We start from the raw sequence: 14370 nt of genomic DNA, 5'->3' as shown, positions 1-14370 counted from the left end.
GGCCATTTGTCCGGTACAAGGTGCTAAAGGTTGGTAAAAATAATACTAAGTTCTCTTAAATTCTCATGGCTGATTATTATGTAGGTTTTTTCGAAATTATTGTTAAAATTGATAATAATAAATTTAATTGTTTGGTTAAGTTAAATAGCATTCCAATGTTACAACGCTATATGGAGCTTTTAATGACATTTAACGAAAAAAAATAAACAAAAAAAATTAAAATTAACTATGCCATTCAGTTTCCTTAAATGTACTTAGCCATACCCCGAAGTGAAAGGAGATTAAAAAAAACACCGTGTATTGTGTATGTTTAAAAAAGTCGTAGTACGAGTATCATAAAGTTAAGAATCTTGTGAGAATTTGTTACCTGTAAATAAAACCAAGATTGGCTCACGGCTTTTGACACAACATATTTATAGCCGTTGATATGTTGACTATTTACTGAACTACTTTACGTTAGGGCCTCTGGGGCTCGATGCCAGGAGTTGTTAGAAGTTATATCGGAAATAATAACTTTTGTTTTTCGTCTCCATATCGTCGCCTATTATCAAATCATTTGTCGTCATTAACTTTATCTAATAAATATTTGAAGCACTAATCACGGACGTCAGATTTATATCTATAAGATTACATATAGATCCAAATGAATTATTTTCGCACGATACTCATCAAGGAGTATATTAATTAATTAATTAATTAATATACTATTAATCTAATTATACAAAACAGTTATGTAGATTCTGACAGACAACTTACAGCCTAAATCATCGGAGGCAGACCCTTGAAATGTTAACATAGAAATTTAACCCCTAAAGGAGTGAAATGTTCAATAAAAATATAATACCACCCACCCATATATATAGCAGGAGTATTCACTAATTTGTAACATAAAATTGACAAAGCTGGCACATGTTTTTTTAAGTCGGAAAAGGCACAACAAATGCCCATTATCTAAATATCCCGATTTTCTTCTTTGACTAGTCAGTTCAAGGTATTAATCCCAGAAGACAGTATAGCACAAAATTAATTTATGTCAATACAGGTGGGTTTAGTAAACATTATCTTTTTGGATATAAAAACAATTTCATACATACGAACGTTGAAGTACCCACCCACCTAAATTGATTGTTGTTAAATAATAATAATAATAATTCAGCCTATATACGTCCCACTGCTGGGCACAGGCCTCCTCTCATGTGCGAGAGGGCTCAGGCTATAGTCCCCACGCTAGCCCAATGCGGATTGGGGATTTCACATACACCTTTGAATTTCTTCTCAGATGTATGCAGGTTTCCTCACGATGTTTTCCTTCACCGAAAAGCTAGTGGTAAATATCAAATGATATTTCGTACATAACTTCCGAAAAACCCATTGGTACGAGCCAGGATTTGAACCCGCGACCTTGATTGATTTTTGATTTTGGTTATTAAGCATCAATAAAATTGTATACTTGTATTATAAATTTTATATATACCTATGCATATGCGCATAAAATAAAATATTACATAACAGAAAATTAACTGCCTATTTGATGTATCATTAGGTCATTTTTCTCTTTTACTGTGTATTATTATAATTAAGCCTTTTCTTTAATCTAAATTAATAAATCAATATTAAAAATGTGTAGTGTTCTTCTTCCACACTAACTTAAACTCAAAGTTAACATAGCTCTAATTTTCCAATTTTGTCATTTAACCAAAATATCGTATTGGTACCTAACTAGTAAAAATCTGTCATAGGATAATACCAATTTGACTTTTCAACAGTCTCCAATACGCTTTTCCCTTATACGGCTGTACTTGTTTTATTGCATATTGAATTTCAAACTTGGAGCTATTGACTATAAAAATGAAACGGGGCCATATTCAGAAACAAAATTCAACACCTACCAACATAATGACAATTCAATGTGAGTCTGTGTGTCACGCTCGTTCACACGTATTTTTACGCAAGTGAGCATTGAACAATACATTTTTGATAATTTTATCTTAATACGCTTAATACATGTTCAAGAATATGGCCGTCGGGCAGAGTTTATTTTCTTTGTTGCTTACATTTGAGTTAAAGAGGTCATATTACTCCTCTAAGTGCATATAAATCGTTGAAGCCTTTCTGCTCATTTATTGTTAATGGTTTTTTATTAGAAAAACGTACACTCTAGCGGGTTAGCACATCTGACGACGTAACTCCTAAATTATTAAAATGACATTCGGATGTCAACTGCTAGTGCGCTACTGTTGCGACATTACTGCAGCGGTGTTGATATCGCCGTTTTATTTATTTCCTTGATAAAATAATTTGCCGACATAAGAGCTATGGGACATATTTTTGAGCAACTTGAGTGCACCCATATTTTTACACTTGACTGTGCTATACCTGCAGGTTGGCATTGTTGATTTTTTGTCTGAAACGAAGAAAAGTAATTCAGTAGCGGACCCTGTCGCTAAGCCCGAAAACGGTAGGTTGAAGAAGAAAAGTAGTTTATTAATAAAAAAGCGGCCAAGTGCGAGTCGGACTCGCGCATGAAGGGTTCCGTACCATTTAAGACGTATTAAAAAAAAATCTACTTGCTAGATCTTGTTCAACATTTTACCACTTTGGACACACATTTTACCACTTTGGAACTGTCTCTCGCGCAAACTATTCAGTTTAGAAAAAAATGATGTTAGGAACCTAAATATCATTTTTGAAGACCTATCCATAGATACCCCACACGTATGGGTTTGATGAAAAAAAATTTTTTTTAATTTATTGACGTATTAAAAAAAACTATTCACTAGATCTCGTTCAAACTAATTTTCGGTGGAAGTTTGCATGGTAATGTATATCATATATTTTTTTTAGATTTTTCATTCTGTTATTTTAGAAGTTACAGGGGGGGGGACACACATTTTTTCACTTTGGAAGTGTCTCTCGCGCAAACTATTCAGTTTAGAAAAAAATGATATTAGAAACCTAAATATCATTTTTGAAGACCTATCCATAGATACCCCACACGTATGGGTTTGATGAAAAAAAATTTTTTTTTAAATTTTTATGACGTATTAAAAAAAAACTACTTACTAGATCTCGTTCGAACCAATTTTCGGTGGAAGTTTGCATGGCAATGTATATCATATATTTTTTTTAGATTTTTCATTCTGTTATTTTAGAAGTTACAGGGGGGGGGGCACACATTTTTTCACTTTGGAAGTGTCTCTCGCGCAAACTATTCAGTTTAGAAAAAAATGATATTAGAAACCTAAATATCATTTTTGAAGACCTATCCATAGATACCCCACACGTATGGGTTTGATGAAAAAAATTTTTTTTTTTAATTTTTATGACGTATTAAAAAAAAACTACTTACTAGATCTCGTTCGAACCAATTTTCGGTGGAAGTTTGCATGGCAATGTATATCATATATTTTTTTTAGATTTTTCATTCTGTTATTTTAGAAGTTACGGGGGGGGGGGACACACTTTTTACCACTTTGGAAGTGTCTCTCGCGCAAACTTTTCAGTTTAGAAAAAAATGATATTAGAAACCTCAATATCATTTTTAAAGACCTATCCATAGATACCCCACACGTATGAGTTTGATGAAAAAAGATTTTTTGAGTTTCAGTTCTAAGTATGGGGAACCCCCAAAATTTATTGTTTTTTTTCTATTTTTGTGTGAACATCATAATGCGGTTCATAGAATACATCTACTTACCAAGTTTGAACAGTATAGCTTTTATAGTTTCGGAAAAAAGTGGCTGTGACAGAATCGGACAGACAGACGGACATGACGAATCTATAAGGGTTCCGTTTTTTGCCATTTGGCTACGGAACCCTAAAAATAGCACCATTTTATTACGTCGGTGTTTAACCTCGACCAAAACTCGACAACGACTACGTCTTCTTCTTCCTCGTGTTGCCCGGCATTTCGCCACGGCTCATGGGAGCCTGGGGTCCGCTCGGCAACTAATCGTTAATACGAATGTTAATAGTTTTTACGAAAGCTTCTGCCATCTGACCTTCCAACCCAGAGGGTAAACTAGGCCTTATTAAGATAAGTCCAGTTTCCTCACGATGTTTCCTGCACCGAAAAGCGACTGGTAAATATCAATTGATACTTCGCACTTCGCACATAAGTTCTGAAAAACTGATTGGTACGAGCCGGGGTTTGAACCCGCGACTTCCGGATTGCTAGTCGCATGCTAGGCCAATAGACAACGACAACGTCTATAGATATAGAATTCAATATGAACAAACTCTTTCATAAATTTCGGTAATTACTCTATTAATTATTGATGTGTACCCAGTTTGATTACCCTACGACTACCTTATGTGTAAATTGCAAAAAAAAAAATACATAATTAAGCGTAGTTAAGATTTTATGATTAGTCTTAAGTTAATTGATTTATTTGTTTTACGAAAATTAACCGTGTAAATTGTATTGTATTTAATTTATTTTACTTAATTCATGCACATAATTTTATAGCATTCGCTTACACACTTTCATGCATGTACCTTAAATAAAAGTGGCTAAGTTGTCGTAACACAATGGAATTAATTAACTTTTGACTAATTACAGGTACTTAACTATGTAATTTTTTTTGCAATTCATTCTTATGTTAACTGGTTTTTTTTAATACGACTTTAGATTACAATAGAACTATTATCAAAATAGCTTCTTTTTTATGTAACTAAGTAAACACGACTTGACTGTAAATATTAATAATTAATACTTAGAAGTACTTACCTAGGACCAATAAAGTCATTAATACCGTCCACCGTCTACCATAAATGGCTCCGTAGCGAACGAAACGCAACTCTCTCTGTCGCACTAATATGGAAGAGTGATACAGGAGAGATAACTACGCTACGCTACGGAGCGTGAACGATTGGCATCTTATCTACACACCCAGGTATTATTTCATTAATAATTATCAGCAGCGGTATCGTGGTCGCATTTTTATCACCTGTCATGCCATGTGTCACTTTTGCACTTACATACTTGTTAGAACGTGACAGGCATAGTGACAAATGATAAAGAGCTGACCATATCAGCTCTACAGGGCCCGTACATTTCATGCCGTTGACGCAAAAATAACGTAATTTAACATACAGAGAGTGTTTCTACAACACTATAAATTTAGATAACTTACCTGCTGACGCGTAGAAAAATAAATACTTGTTACATAAAATACACAGTTATAAAAATTACCACTTATTTTTGAATTTTAATCAAAAATAAGTGGTAATTTTTATAACTAATAATACATTATTTAGTTAAGTGACCATAAGATGAAAGGCATTTAGACGTTTCTGTACTGATTGTCAAATATCTACATCAGTTACCTAAAGAGGTTGACAAATGATTATTATTGTGAACATACTAATTAGAATCATACTCTATGACTATACTAATTGACCATTATAATATGATTGATATTGTATAGTATGGTAAAGCATCCTCATTGAATTGACGTGTAAAATTTGTATAATTTGATCAATAAATGTATCTTATCTTATCTATGTAGCGTGACGTATTTTTTTCCGTCAACGGCATGAAATGTACGGGCCCTGAACATTATATACGAGTATAGAGAGTATAGCAATTTTCTTTTTGTAATTTTAGGTTTTCAAAACATCAAATCTTATAGAAATTTATTTTAAAAGTCATAAATAAGTTCTTTAGCGAATCTTCACTGAATTAAAGAACTATTTATGGGAATTGTTTATAAATAAGACTGATTTCATAATTTACCTACCTATTACAATTTGGTTCAAATAAAATATTGGTCATTTGTAATAATTTTCGGAATGAATATAGGTCATACGCCAACTTTTAATATGGAACCAGTACCGAAATCGCAAAAAAAAATCACTCTCCCATACAAAATATCAATATCAGACTAGCTAAAATGTATGAACAACTACTTTTTTCGCGATTTCGGGGTTAGTTCCATAGTAAAAGTTGCTCAGTATGACATATATATTTTCGCCCCGTAAGTTATTGCAGCTGACTAAAAAAAGCGGCCAAGTGCGAGTCGGACTCGCCCATGAAGGGTTCCGTACCATTTATGACGTATAAATAAAAACTACTTACTAGATCTCGTTCAAATCAATTTTCGGTGTAAGTTTGCATGGTAATGTACATTATGTATTTTTTTAGTTTTATCATTCTGTTATTTTAGAAGTTACAGGGGGGGGGGGGGGACACATTTTACCACTTTGGAAGTGTCTCTCGCGCATACTATTCAGATTAGAAAAAAATTATATTAGAAACCTCAATATATAAAATAATACGTAAAATTTGAGTTTCAGATCTAAGTATGGGGAACACCCAATTTTTTTTTTCTATTTTTGTGTGAAAATCTTAATGTGGTTCACAGAATACATCTACTTACCAAGTTTCAATAGTTTATAGTTTCGGAAAAAGTGGCTGTGACATACGGACGCACAGACAGACAGACAGGACGAATCCATAAGGGTTCCGTTTTTTGCCATTTGGCTACGGAACCCTAAAAACACTCGGTATATCATATCAACGCAACTAGAAGTCTTATACGCATTGACCATTGTTTTATTCTTGTTCGATGTTGTTATCAGACTTGGCTAATCTCGCAAAATTTGCCTTAGCCTCTAGCCACCAATCGTGTCATTCACGACGATTAAACCTGCGCGTCATCGCGAATGACACGAATTATAGAGACCCAAAAAAAGGCTATTCTATTCTTTCAGCCAAATCATAATTGTTGTAGATTTACAATAACAATATGTAAGTAGATCTTAATGTTAGATATATTCATATGTGGGTAGCGGAAATAAATCAGTGTTTGACCAAGCATCTTGTCTTTTACTACATGGTGGCAGCGGTGGGAACAGTGTTTGACCAAGAAAAAAAAAAAAAAAAAAAAAAAAAAAAAAAAAAAAAAAAAAAAAAAAAAAAAACAACGTAAGTAGGAAGCTAGTACAGTATATTAAGAATGGGTGGCCAAAAAACAAATACGAGATTGATAATGACCTTAGAGTCTTTTGGCCATATAGAGAGTGCATGCAATACGAGGAAGGTATAGTGTTAAAAAACGATAAGGTTTACATTCCAGACTCTTTACGGCGAGAAATGTTAAATCGCATACACGAGGGTCATTTGGGAATCGACCGATGCAAGCGGCGTGCGCGTGACGTCATGTTCTGGCCGGGCATGTCGCGCGACGTGGAAGAGGTGGTGCGCGCGTGCGCGGCGTGCGCGTTGCATGCCCCGCGGCCGCCGCCGGAGCCACTTGTACCACATGATATACCCAACGAGCCGTGGTATAAGGTAGGCTCTGACATTTTTGAGCTTAATAAGAAATATTATTTGATAATAGTCGATTATTTTTCGAACTATATAGAGGTAAACCAGTTGAAGTCAATTAATAGTAATTGTGTAATCGCAGCTATGACGGAACAATTTGCAAGACACGGCTGTCCTATAGAATTGATAACGGATAATGGGCCGGCGTATGCATCGAAAGAATTTAGAAATTTTGTCGAAAGATGGGATATAAATCACATCACGTCTTCTCCAATGTACTCGCAGTCAAATGGAAAAAGCGAACGGGCAATACGTACGGTGAAAAAAATGTTACAAAAGTGTGTTTTATCAGGTCAAGATTATCAGATAGGACTATTAAATTTTAGAACTACACCTAGGGATGGTATAGATTCACCAGCTAGAATATTAATGGGTAGAAATATTCGCACACGTTTGCCAATGTATCTAAAAGGAGACGGGAAAACAAAATATATTCAAAATCATCAGTCCATTCTAAATAAACAGCTGCGACAAAAATGTAGATATGATCAATCAGCTCGAGATCTCCCTCCACTACAAAGTGAAGAAAATGTAGTGGTAGCCGACGGTCATAAACGTGAGTTTATGAAAGTGGTAAGTAAGGCTCCCGAGCCCAGATCTTATATTTTACGGGACCGCCTCGGGCGTGAATATCGGCGTAATCGTCGTCATATCATTCGCCGGCAGAAACCACGCACTCTCACCGACAACGTGCAAGGCGTTGTTGGCCGTGACGTGCCACAGCCGAGCACGAGCACCCGCGACACAGTAGCTGACGTCGTCTCCGCTCCGCCACCAGGGCAAAGTGCGTCCGAGGTAGCCGCGGCTCCACCGCCTCCACCGGCACCTATCTCAGTAAGTGTCCCAACCAATCCAACAGGTGCTAGGCATACTGGGGTGCCCCCTGGCCCTACAACTAGGAGCAAGGCTCGGAAACTAGTGTCTGCAATGCCAGAAATAGATTAAATGTACAACCTTAATACATACCTAGTGTAACAAATTAGTTAAAAAAGAAAAAAAAAAACTAGTCTTTTTTTTTTCAATGTAAAAAATAGCATTAGGTCAGTACATCTACGGTTAAACTGTAAGTATATATTATAAAAAAAAAAAAAACAACAGCTAATGGGACAGAACAATAATTTGTTTAACATTATGTCTTAGAATAATATTTTAAGCCGTATGTACAGGTCATTGAATACTCTATCTTTATCATGTAACCGTATAATACGTATGACATTATATTGGCCACGCGTTAAACAAATAACGACATTATTTTACACTGGTTACGCTATAGCCATAGGGACTAATATCGCGCATTTAAAGTTGCATCGGGTATGCAGTATTTATTGACCTACTTTGAACACCATTGCTTCTAAATATGGAAGAGGTATATTTAAAATAATTAGTTAGAAATAGCTCTAGTTATTATTCATATACGTCAACTATAATACGGCTGTTGTTTTTGACGTCAGTAAATTAAGGGTTTGTTTACTTATTTTTCTTTTATGTTTAAAAATATCGGATATAAGAAGAATAGGGACTATTCAAGTAAAAGTTGAGATTATATATCCATATTTTTATGGTTGAAATACATATGTTTTACATACTTGTTAGTCAGTAGGGCATTTATAATTTGTCAAACAAAACTTAGCTACGAGGAGAAAGATGTTGTAGATTTACAATAACAATATGTAGGTAGATCTTAATGTTAGATATATTCATATGTGGGTAGCGGAAATAAATCAGTGTTTGACCAAGCATCTTGTCTTTTACTACAATAATTGCATTTAGCTTGATCTGTTTTAGTTTGTGAGCGACTTAGGCATAAGCACACTAGTAACACTATATTTAGCAAACAAAGATGTTAGAGATCCCCGGTGCACTTTTAAAAGAAGTCACCAAGTCACGGACTATTTTGTCGAAGTGAACTTCTCGGCTTAGTTAACTACTACTCTTTGACAGTATGGTTGTATATAAACATTGAAATAGATTAATATATTTTTCATCACACTTGCTCGAAAAATATCTTATTTCATGCAGGTGTACTGAAGAACAAAGGCGTCTATTGTTCCCACGGGAGTTATGAATTGTGAAAAAAAGCTATAGCTCCCTAGGGACTTGTAGCTTTATTAAATTATTATGTCACTTATTCATGCAAACTAAGAAGCATAAATGAGTATTACTTTTAAAATACTGACGTTTATAATTTAATATTTTTCTTTATGTTTAAATATATTTAATTTGATCAATTAAACAGCTGTTTAAAATATTCTTACACAATTTTCAGTCGTGGCTGAATGCCGAATAGGCCTGTGCCTCGACGCCTAACCTGTCAAGGAATTACAAAATGGCGGACGAATGTTTGATATGTCACCGGATTTAAGAATTAATTCACTTAAAATTGTGCTTTTTCATCGCAAGTGTGATGATAAACATTGTGTGTATAACTCCGGTGGTAAGTATATTGCAAACTCGGGTCTTTAATTCCCTCCAGCCTGTAGCTGTCAGGAATTACCACCCTCGTATCCAAAATTTCACTTACCCCTCTCGTTGCACAAAGTACTATAGTTCTGACAGCATACGATAGTTACGAGACGCATAAATAATGATACAGAATTGTTTTCAAAATTGCTTGAAGTCTGCTGACAGGACATCATTTGCTTTAGATTAATATGGCTATTAGGCGGAATGAGCGTACCTATCTAAATAGCCTGCTTAGCGCATTGCTTGTACAAATGGCACATGTTGTTGTTACAGACATGAAGTACCTACCTACTTGAAGTTTTTTATTTTTCCAGTACATAGGACAATAATGTTTCGAACATTTGGAACACTTGCAAGGCCAAAACTAATACGTAGGTGCACAAATAGTAGGTTGGTAAATAAGGTTTCAGGTTACTTTCCGTCCAAGTCATTTCGGGTGTGGTTATATATGGTATATTAATACTCAAATTAATAATATTAATTATCAAAGTTCAAATATAACATAAAAGAGATCGTCACGATAATTATAATTTTATGCAGAGATAATGCAATTGTGGTAATGAACTATCAGCCTGCATTTTGTTTGCTTTAATCTGATTCAAATTTGATTTCAATTTAATTGTCGCTCACATTTAGTTGAAACGTTCATTTTATCTGTTACGCATTTTATTAAAGCAATTGCATTGCGTATGAACCAAGATTCTGCCAACTAACCAATCGAAATAGCAATTTGTACAACTATCATTCAATACCATAAAGAGCCTGAGCCCTGAGGATTATTTTATAAGTATAATGGTAGCGACGTTATTAGTCGCTTGCGTAGTGTTAACCACACACCCACATACACACGGCAAATGTACTTTCATACTTTTTCCGGCTTCCTCTTTTATTTAATTATATAATATAATAGAATTGCTACAGCCTTTTTCCAGAACTGATTTCGAAAAAAATGTATGTACTATGTTGGCTTGTTTGGCAGTAAGTAAAGCCTGACTAGTAATATATGATCACGCGCCATATTGCGGAATTTCATTGGAACTAAATTAAACTAAACTTTACTGTCACTCTACGAGAATACTTGACAATGATCACATATTTCTGGTCGGGCGTTAAATACCTATATGTCGATATATATTTATCTTTTTTTTGTCAAGGTTATGTTTACCTTATCTGTTTCCCTTTCCCATATGCTTATGGAAATAAAAAAATGTATAGTGGTTTTTGTGTTTGCAATAGCAAATAATATATCTGGTTTTCATTATACAAGTTCGGTCTATGTTTAAAATTTTAAAGGTGAGTGTGTAGTGTAGCTATGTAGTATTCTACAGGAGTATTATAAACTCGGTCCCTGGAGTAGAAAACTGTTTTAACAGAGACCTCTAGCGGCAGCAGCCGAAACAATATGCTGAATGAGGTTTACTGTAAGCTCACGAACAGACTGCAATTTCCTCGCGTTATCAGTTCACCTCGCAGTAACTAGATGTCGTTAGCTAATCTAGTTCAGTTAATGCATGTTATATGCGTTGCAAAAGAGGTTTGAAATAATATTGATGTTATGGGCATAATTGTGGCATCATTAATTATTTAACAAAGTAATAGTACATTATGATACAGGTGTGCTAAGTTGGTCATTACTGACGAGGCGATATTGTAATAAGAAAGCCGATGTGTGTAATGACCATTGCACACGCGTTTCATACGACGTTTTTCAACACATTGCGAGGAAAAAAACAAAACTTATAAATTAGATTTTTTCTTGTCAATACAGTAAATGTACTTACAATTTTCAAAATGGTGGCTCACAGTTTTGCACCAAATTGTGCTGGGCTTGTAGGCACTTATTCGCCAGTTCAGTGAAGTAAGCTACCAACACGTTTTCCAAGAACGACTGGGCGTTTTGCTGATTTTCCATTGAATAAAAGTTTCATATGCGGCCGATTATTTTTCACCCGATTTTGATGGTAAAAGGCGATCGTTCGCGGCTCTTGCCTCTATTAGTATTACTGGCAGCGTCAATTTTATATGTTCCTTCTACATTTTCAATGCTGAATGACATTTTCGTCAATATATAAACTAAAATCATGCAAAACTATTCCAATTTTATGACAAATACGGAAAATGCCTGGCGCGTTATTTTTTTTTAAGCAACAAGGCTAAGGTGCAAACGAAATCGACAAACAGCCAATTAATTTTTTTTATAAAAGCTAATATTTTCGTATTTCTAACTATTCGACGGATGGAATTCAAATCGATAAAATGTTATGTTTATTCATTAATGTAATTTACGAGATAATTTAACCGATAAATTAAGTTTCGTGTAATAAAACCTCTTTGAACTAACATTTGAAACCTAATAGTTGGTTTAAAAAAATGTATTACTCGACCAAATTAAGAAGGATCCGTTTCCATGCATATTATTAGGAATCAGTTACCTTCTTAACTCAGTCGGATAATATAATGAAAAAGCACGCGTGTTTAATATCTAGGATTATGAGCCAAAAATCGGTGGAATAAAAACGTCGTTTTGAGCAAGTGTGTTGAAAAAAAAAATATAAAATTATTTCATTGTAGTGCTTGTTTATTTATGTTAGCATTGTTGCTCAGCTCAGGTTTATGTCATACTATATAAGCCGCTAATAATCGTTTGTCTCTTTCCATCATACCGATACGGCGGAAAGGGACAGGGATCGAATAAGGCGGGAAGTCTTTATAATTATTTGATATACTTATCTAATGAAGTAATGACGTACTTATTAATCGCGCTATAGTATTATCTGGTTTGATTTTCTTTCCCAAAGGATTTTTTTTTAATAATTATAGGATGTTAATTTGACGTCAACCAATTTTATCTATCATAAGGTTGGTAATAAAATAGATACTTACATATGATAACGAACTATAAAATGTGATACCGCCAGAGACAGTTTTTATAAGCCATTTATCAAATAATACTGCAAACGTGTGTATAATATTTTAGTATTGAAATAACCACAGCGAAAACATGAGTACAAAGTAGACGATGCTGGCATCGAGTATGAACGTAGGGCTCCCTATAGATTAGCTCATTAGATCGTCTCGATGCTCAAAAGAAAGTAAAATTCATCTCTTGTTTTATCTTAGTACATCTTTAGGAAGCTGTCTTGTTCAAGAAATGTCACTGTTGACAGCTGACGGATAATATCCATAACCTTTGATAACAATAAATTAATATCTGAATGGACCCCAGGGAGGGATTTACTATAAACTCGTATAGAGCCCTCCATACAGGTTCCAACTTACATAAAAAAACAACTAGGTATTTTCATTAGAACTTAAACTTAAAAATAACTATCACGCACGCCAACCTGATGGGTTCCATCATCATTTTGTCAAAGACATGACTATGCATAAGCAATGCATTTTCTGAACTTTCTCCAGCCCTCCGTAGACTAAGTCTTTTTGCCTAAGACAATAACCTCATAATCTGTGGTTTTACTATTGCCTGCTTTTCGCAAATCACTAGTTGTCATTGTGGAGGTGTGGTTAGTTTTTGTTAACTAGATTCCAATCTTTTTAAGTATGCCCTCTGGATAGTTGTGTTTGAATAAATAAATAAATATTTGGGGTCAATCTTACACAGACCAACCCTGCCCCAAACTAAGCAAAGCTTGTACTATTGTTACTAGGTACATGTTGCAATAGATGGTCAAAATCAAAATCTTGACTAGAAAGTAGCGCTTAATTGTACACCTGAACCAACAGTCCAACAATGCTTCAGATGTATGTACTAGTTTGTACTACAATTTGACTCTGAACAATTACTCTGACTAGTTTTTAAGTTTTTATTCTAAGCTACATGTCTTCTTTTCATCTTTACCTATAGTCTTTAGATTTGTAGCTGGCCCCCAACGGCTTATCCTTTGTCTATTGTTAACTAAAACGGCGCGTGCCACTACCTGCAAAAAAAAGGACCCGGTCACTTTAACCGGTTATTTAATTACAACTCTTATGGTAATTGAAATAAGATTCAAAATGAACAAATGGAAAAATAATTTGCGATTTCTTGTGAGGTTCCTATACGGTTACTGAGTGCCGGCAATCGAGCACTACCGAACCAGTCTAAAAAGTGTCCTCGATATGCGTAACAAAGGCGCGTTATCGGAGAGCGCACCTACACTGGTTTTTTGAGTGTTGAACTAGCCCGCGCTCAGGTGCCAATTAGAATTATACGACCCTTTTTTTTAGGTAGTGGCACGCGCCGTTTTAGTTAACAAGAGACAAAGGATAAGCCGTTGGGAGCCAGCTACAAATCTAAGACTATACCTACCGTGTACATAATGTTGTATAAATGAATACAATTTTTATCTGTGTATCTATCTCAACGCTTCAAATTCATCAGATAATGATTTATGATAGGGCTTTTAATCCTTTTAAAAATACGAAAGGTTGTTTATAGGCGCAGAAACTCATCCTATTAAGCGCTTTCAAGCTTAAATAAAAACGAATTTGACTATGTTAGTAGTCGTGAAAAGCACTTCGTTTAGACTCGGCCGAAAGTGCAATATGCGGACTCGTATCTTTGAGGGCCTCCCCTCCCC

At 34.8% G+C, this 14370-nt stretch overlaps 1 protein-coding gene across 12 annotated transcripts in view; it reads left to right on the top strand.

Moving 5' to 3' along the window:
• LOC133519756 (cAMP-specific 3',5'-cyclic phosphodiesterase) overlaps nt 1–14370 on the top strand; it is a 588515-nt gene that overhangs the window by 423840 nt on the left and 150305 nt on the right. The window lies entirely within an intron of this gene.

This window comes from Cydia pomonella, chromosome 7, assembly GCF_033807575.1.
Source record: "Cydia pomonella isolate Wapato2018A chromosome 7, ilCydPomo1, whole genome shotgun sequence".
NCBI classification, from domain to species: domain Eukaryota; kingdom Metazoa; phylum Arthropoda; class Insecta; order Lepidoptera; family Tortricidae; genus Cydia; species Cydia pomonella.
The sequence above is the reverse complement of the archived record's forward strand: the minus strand, read 5'-3'. Positions and strand labels throughout refer to the sequence as shown.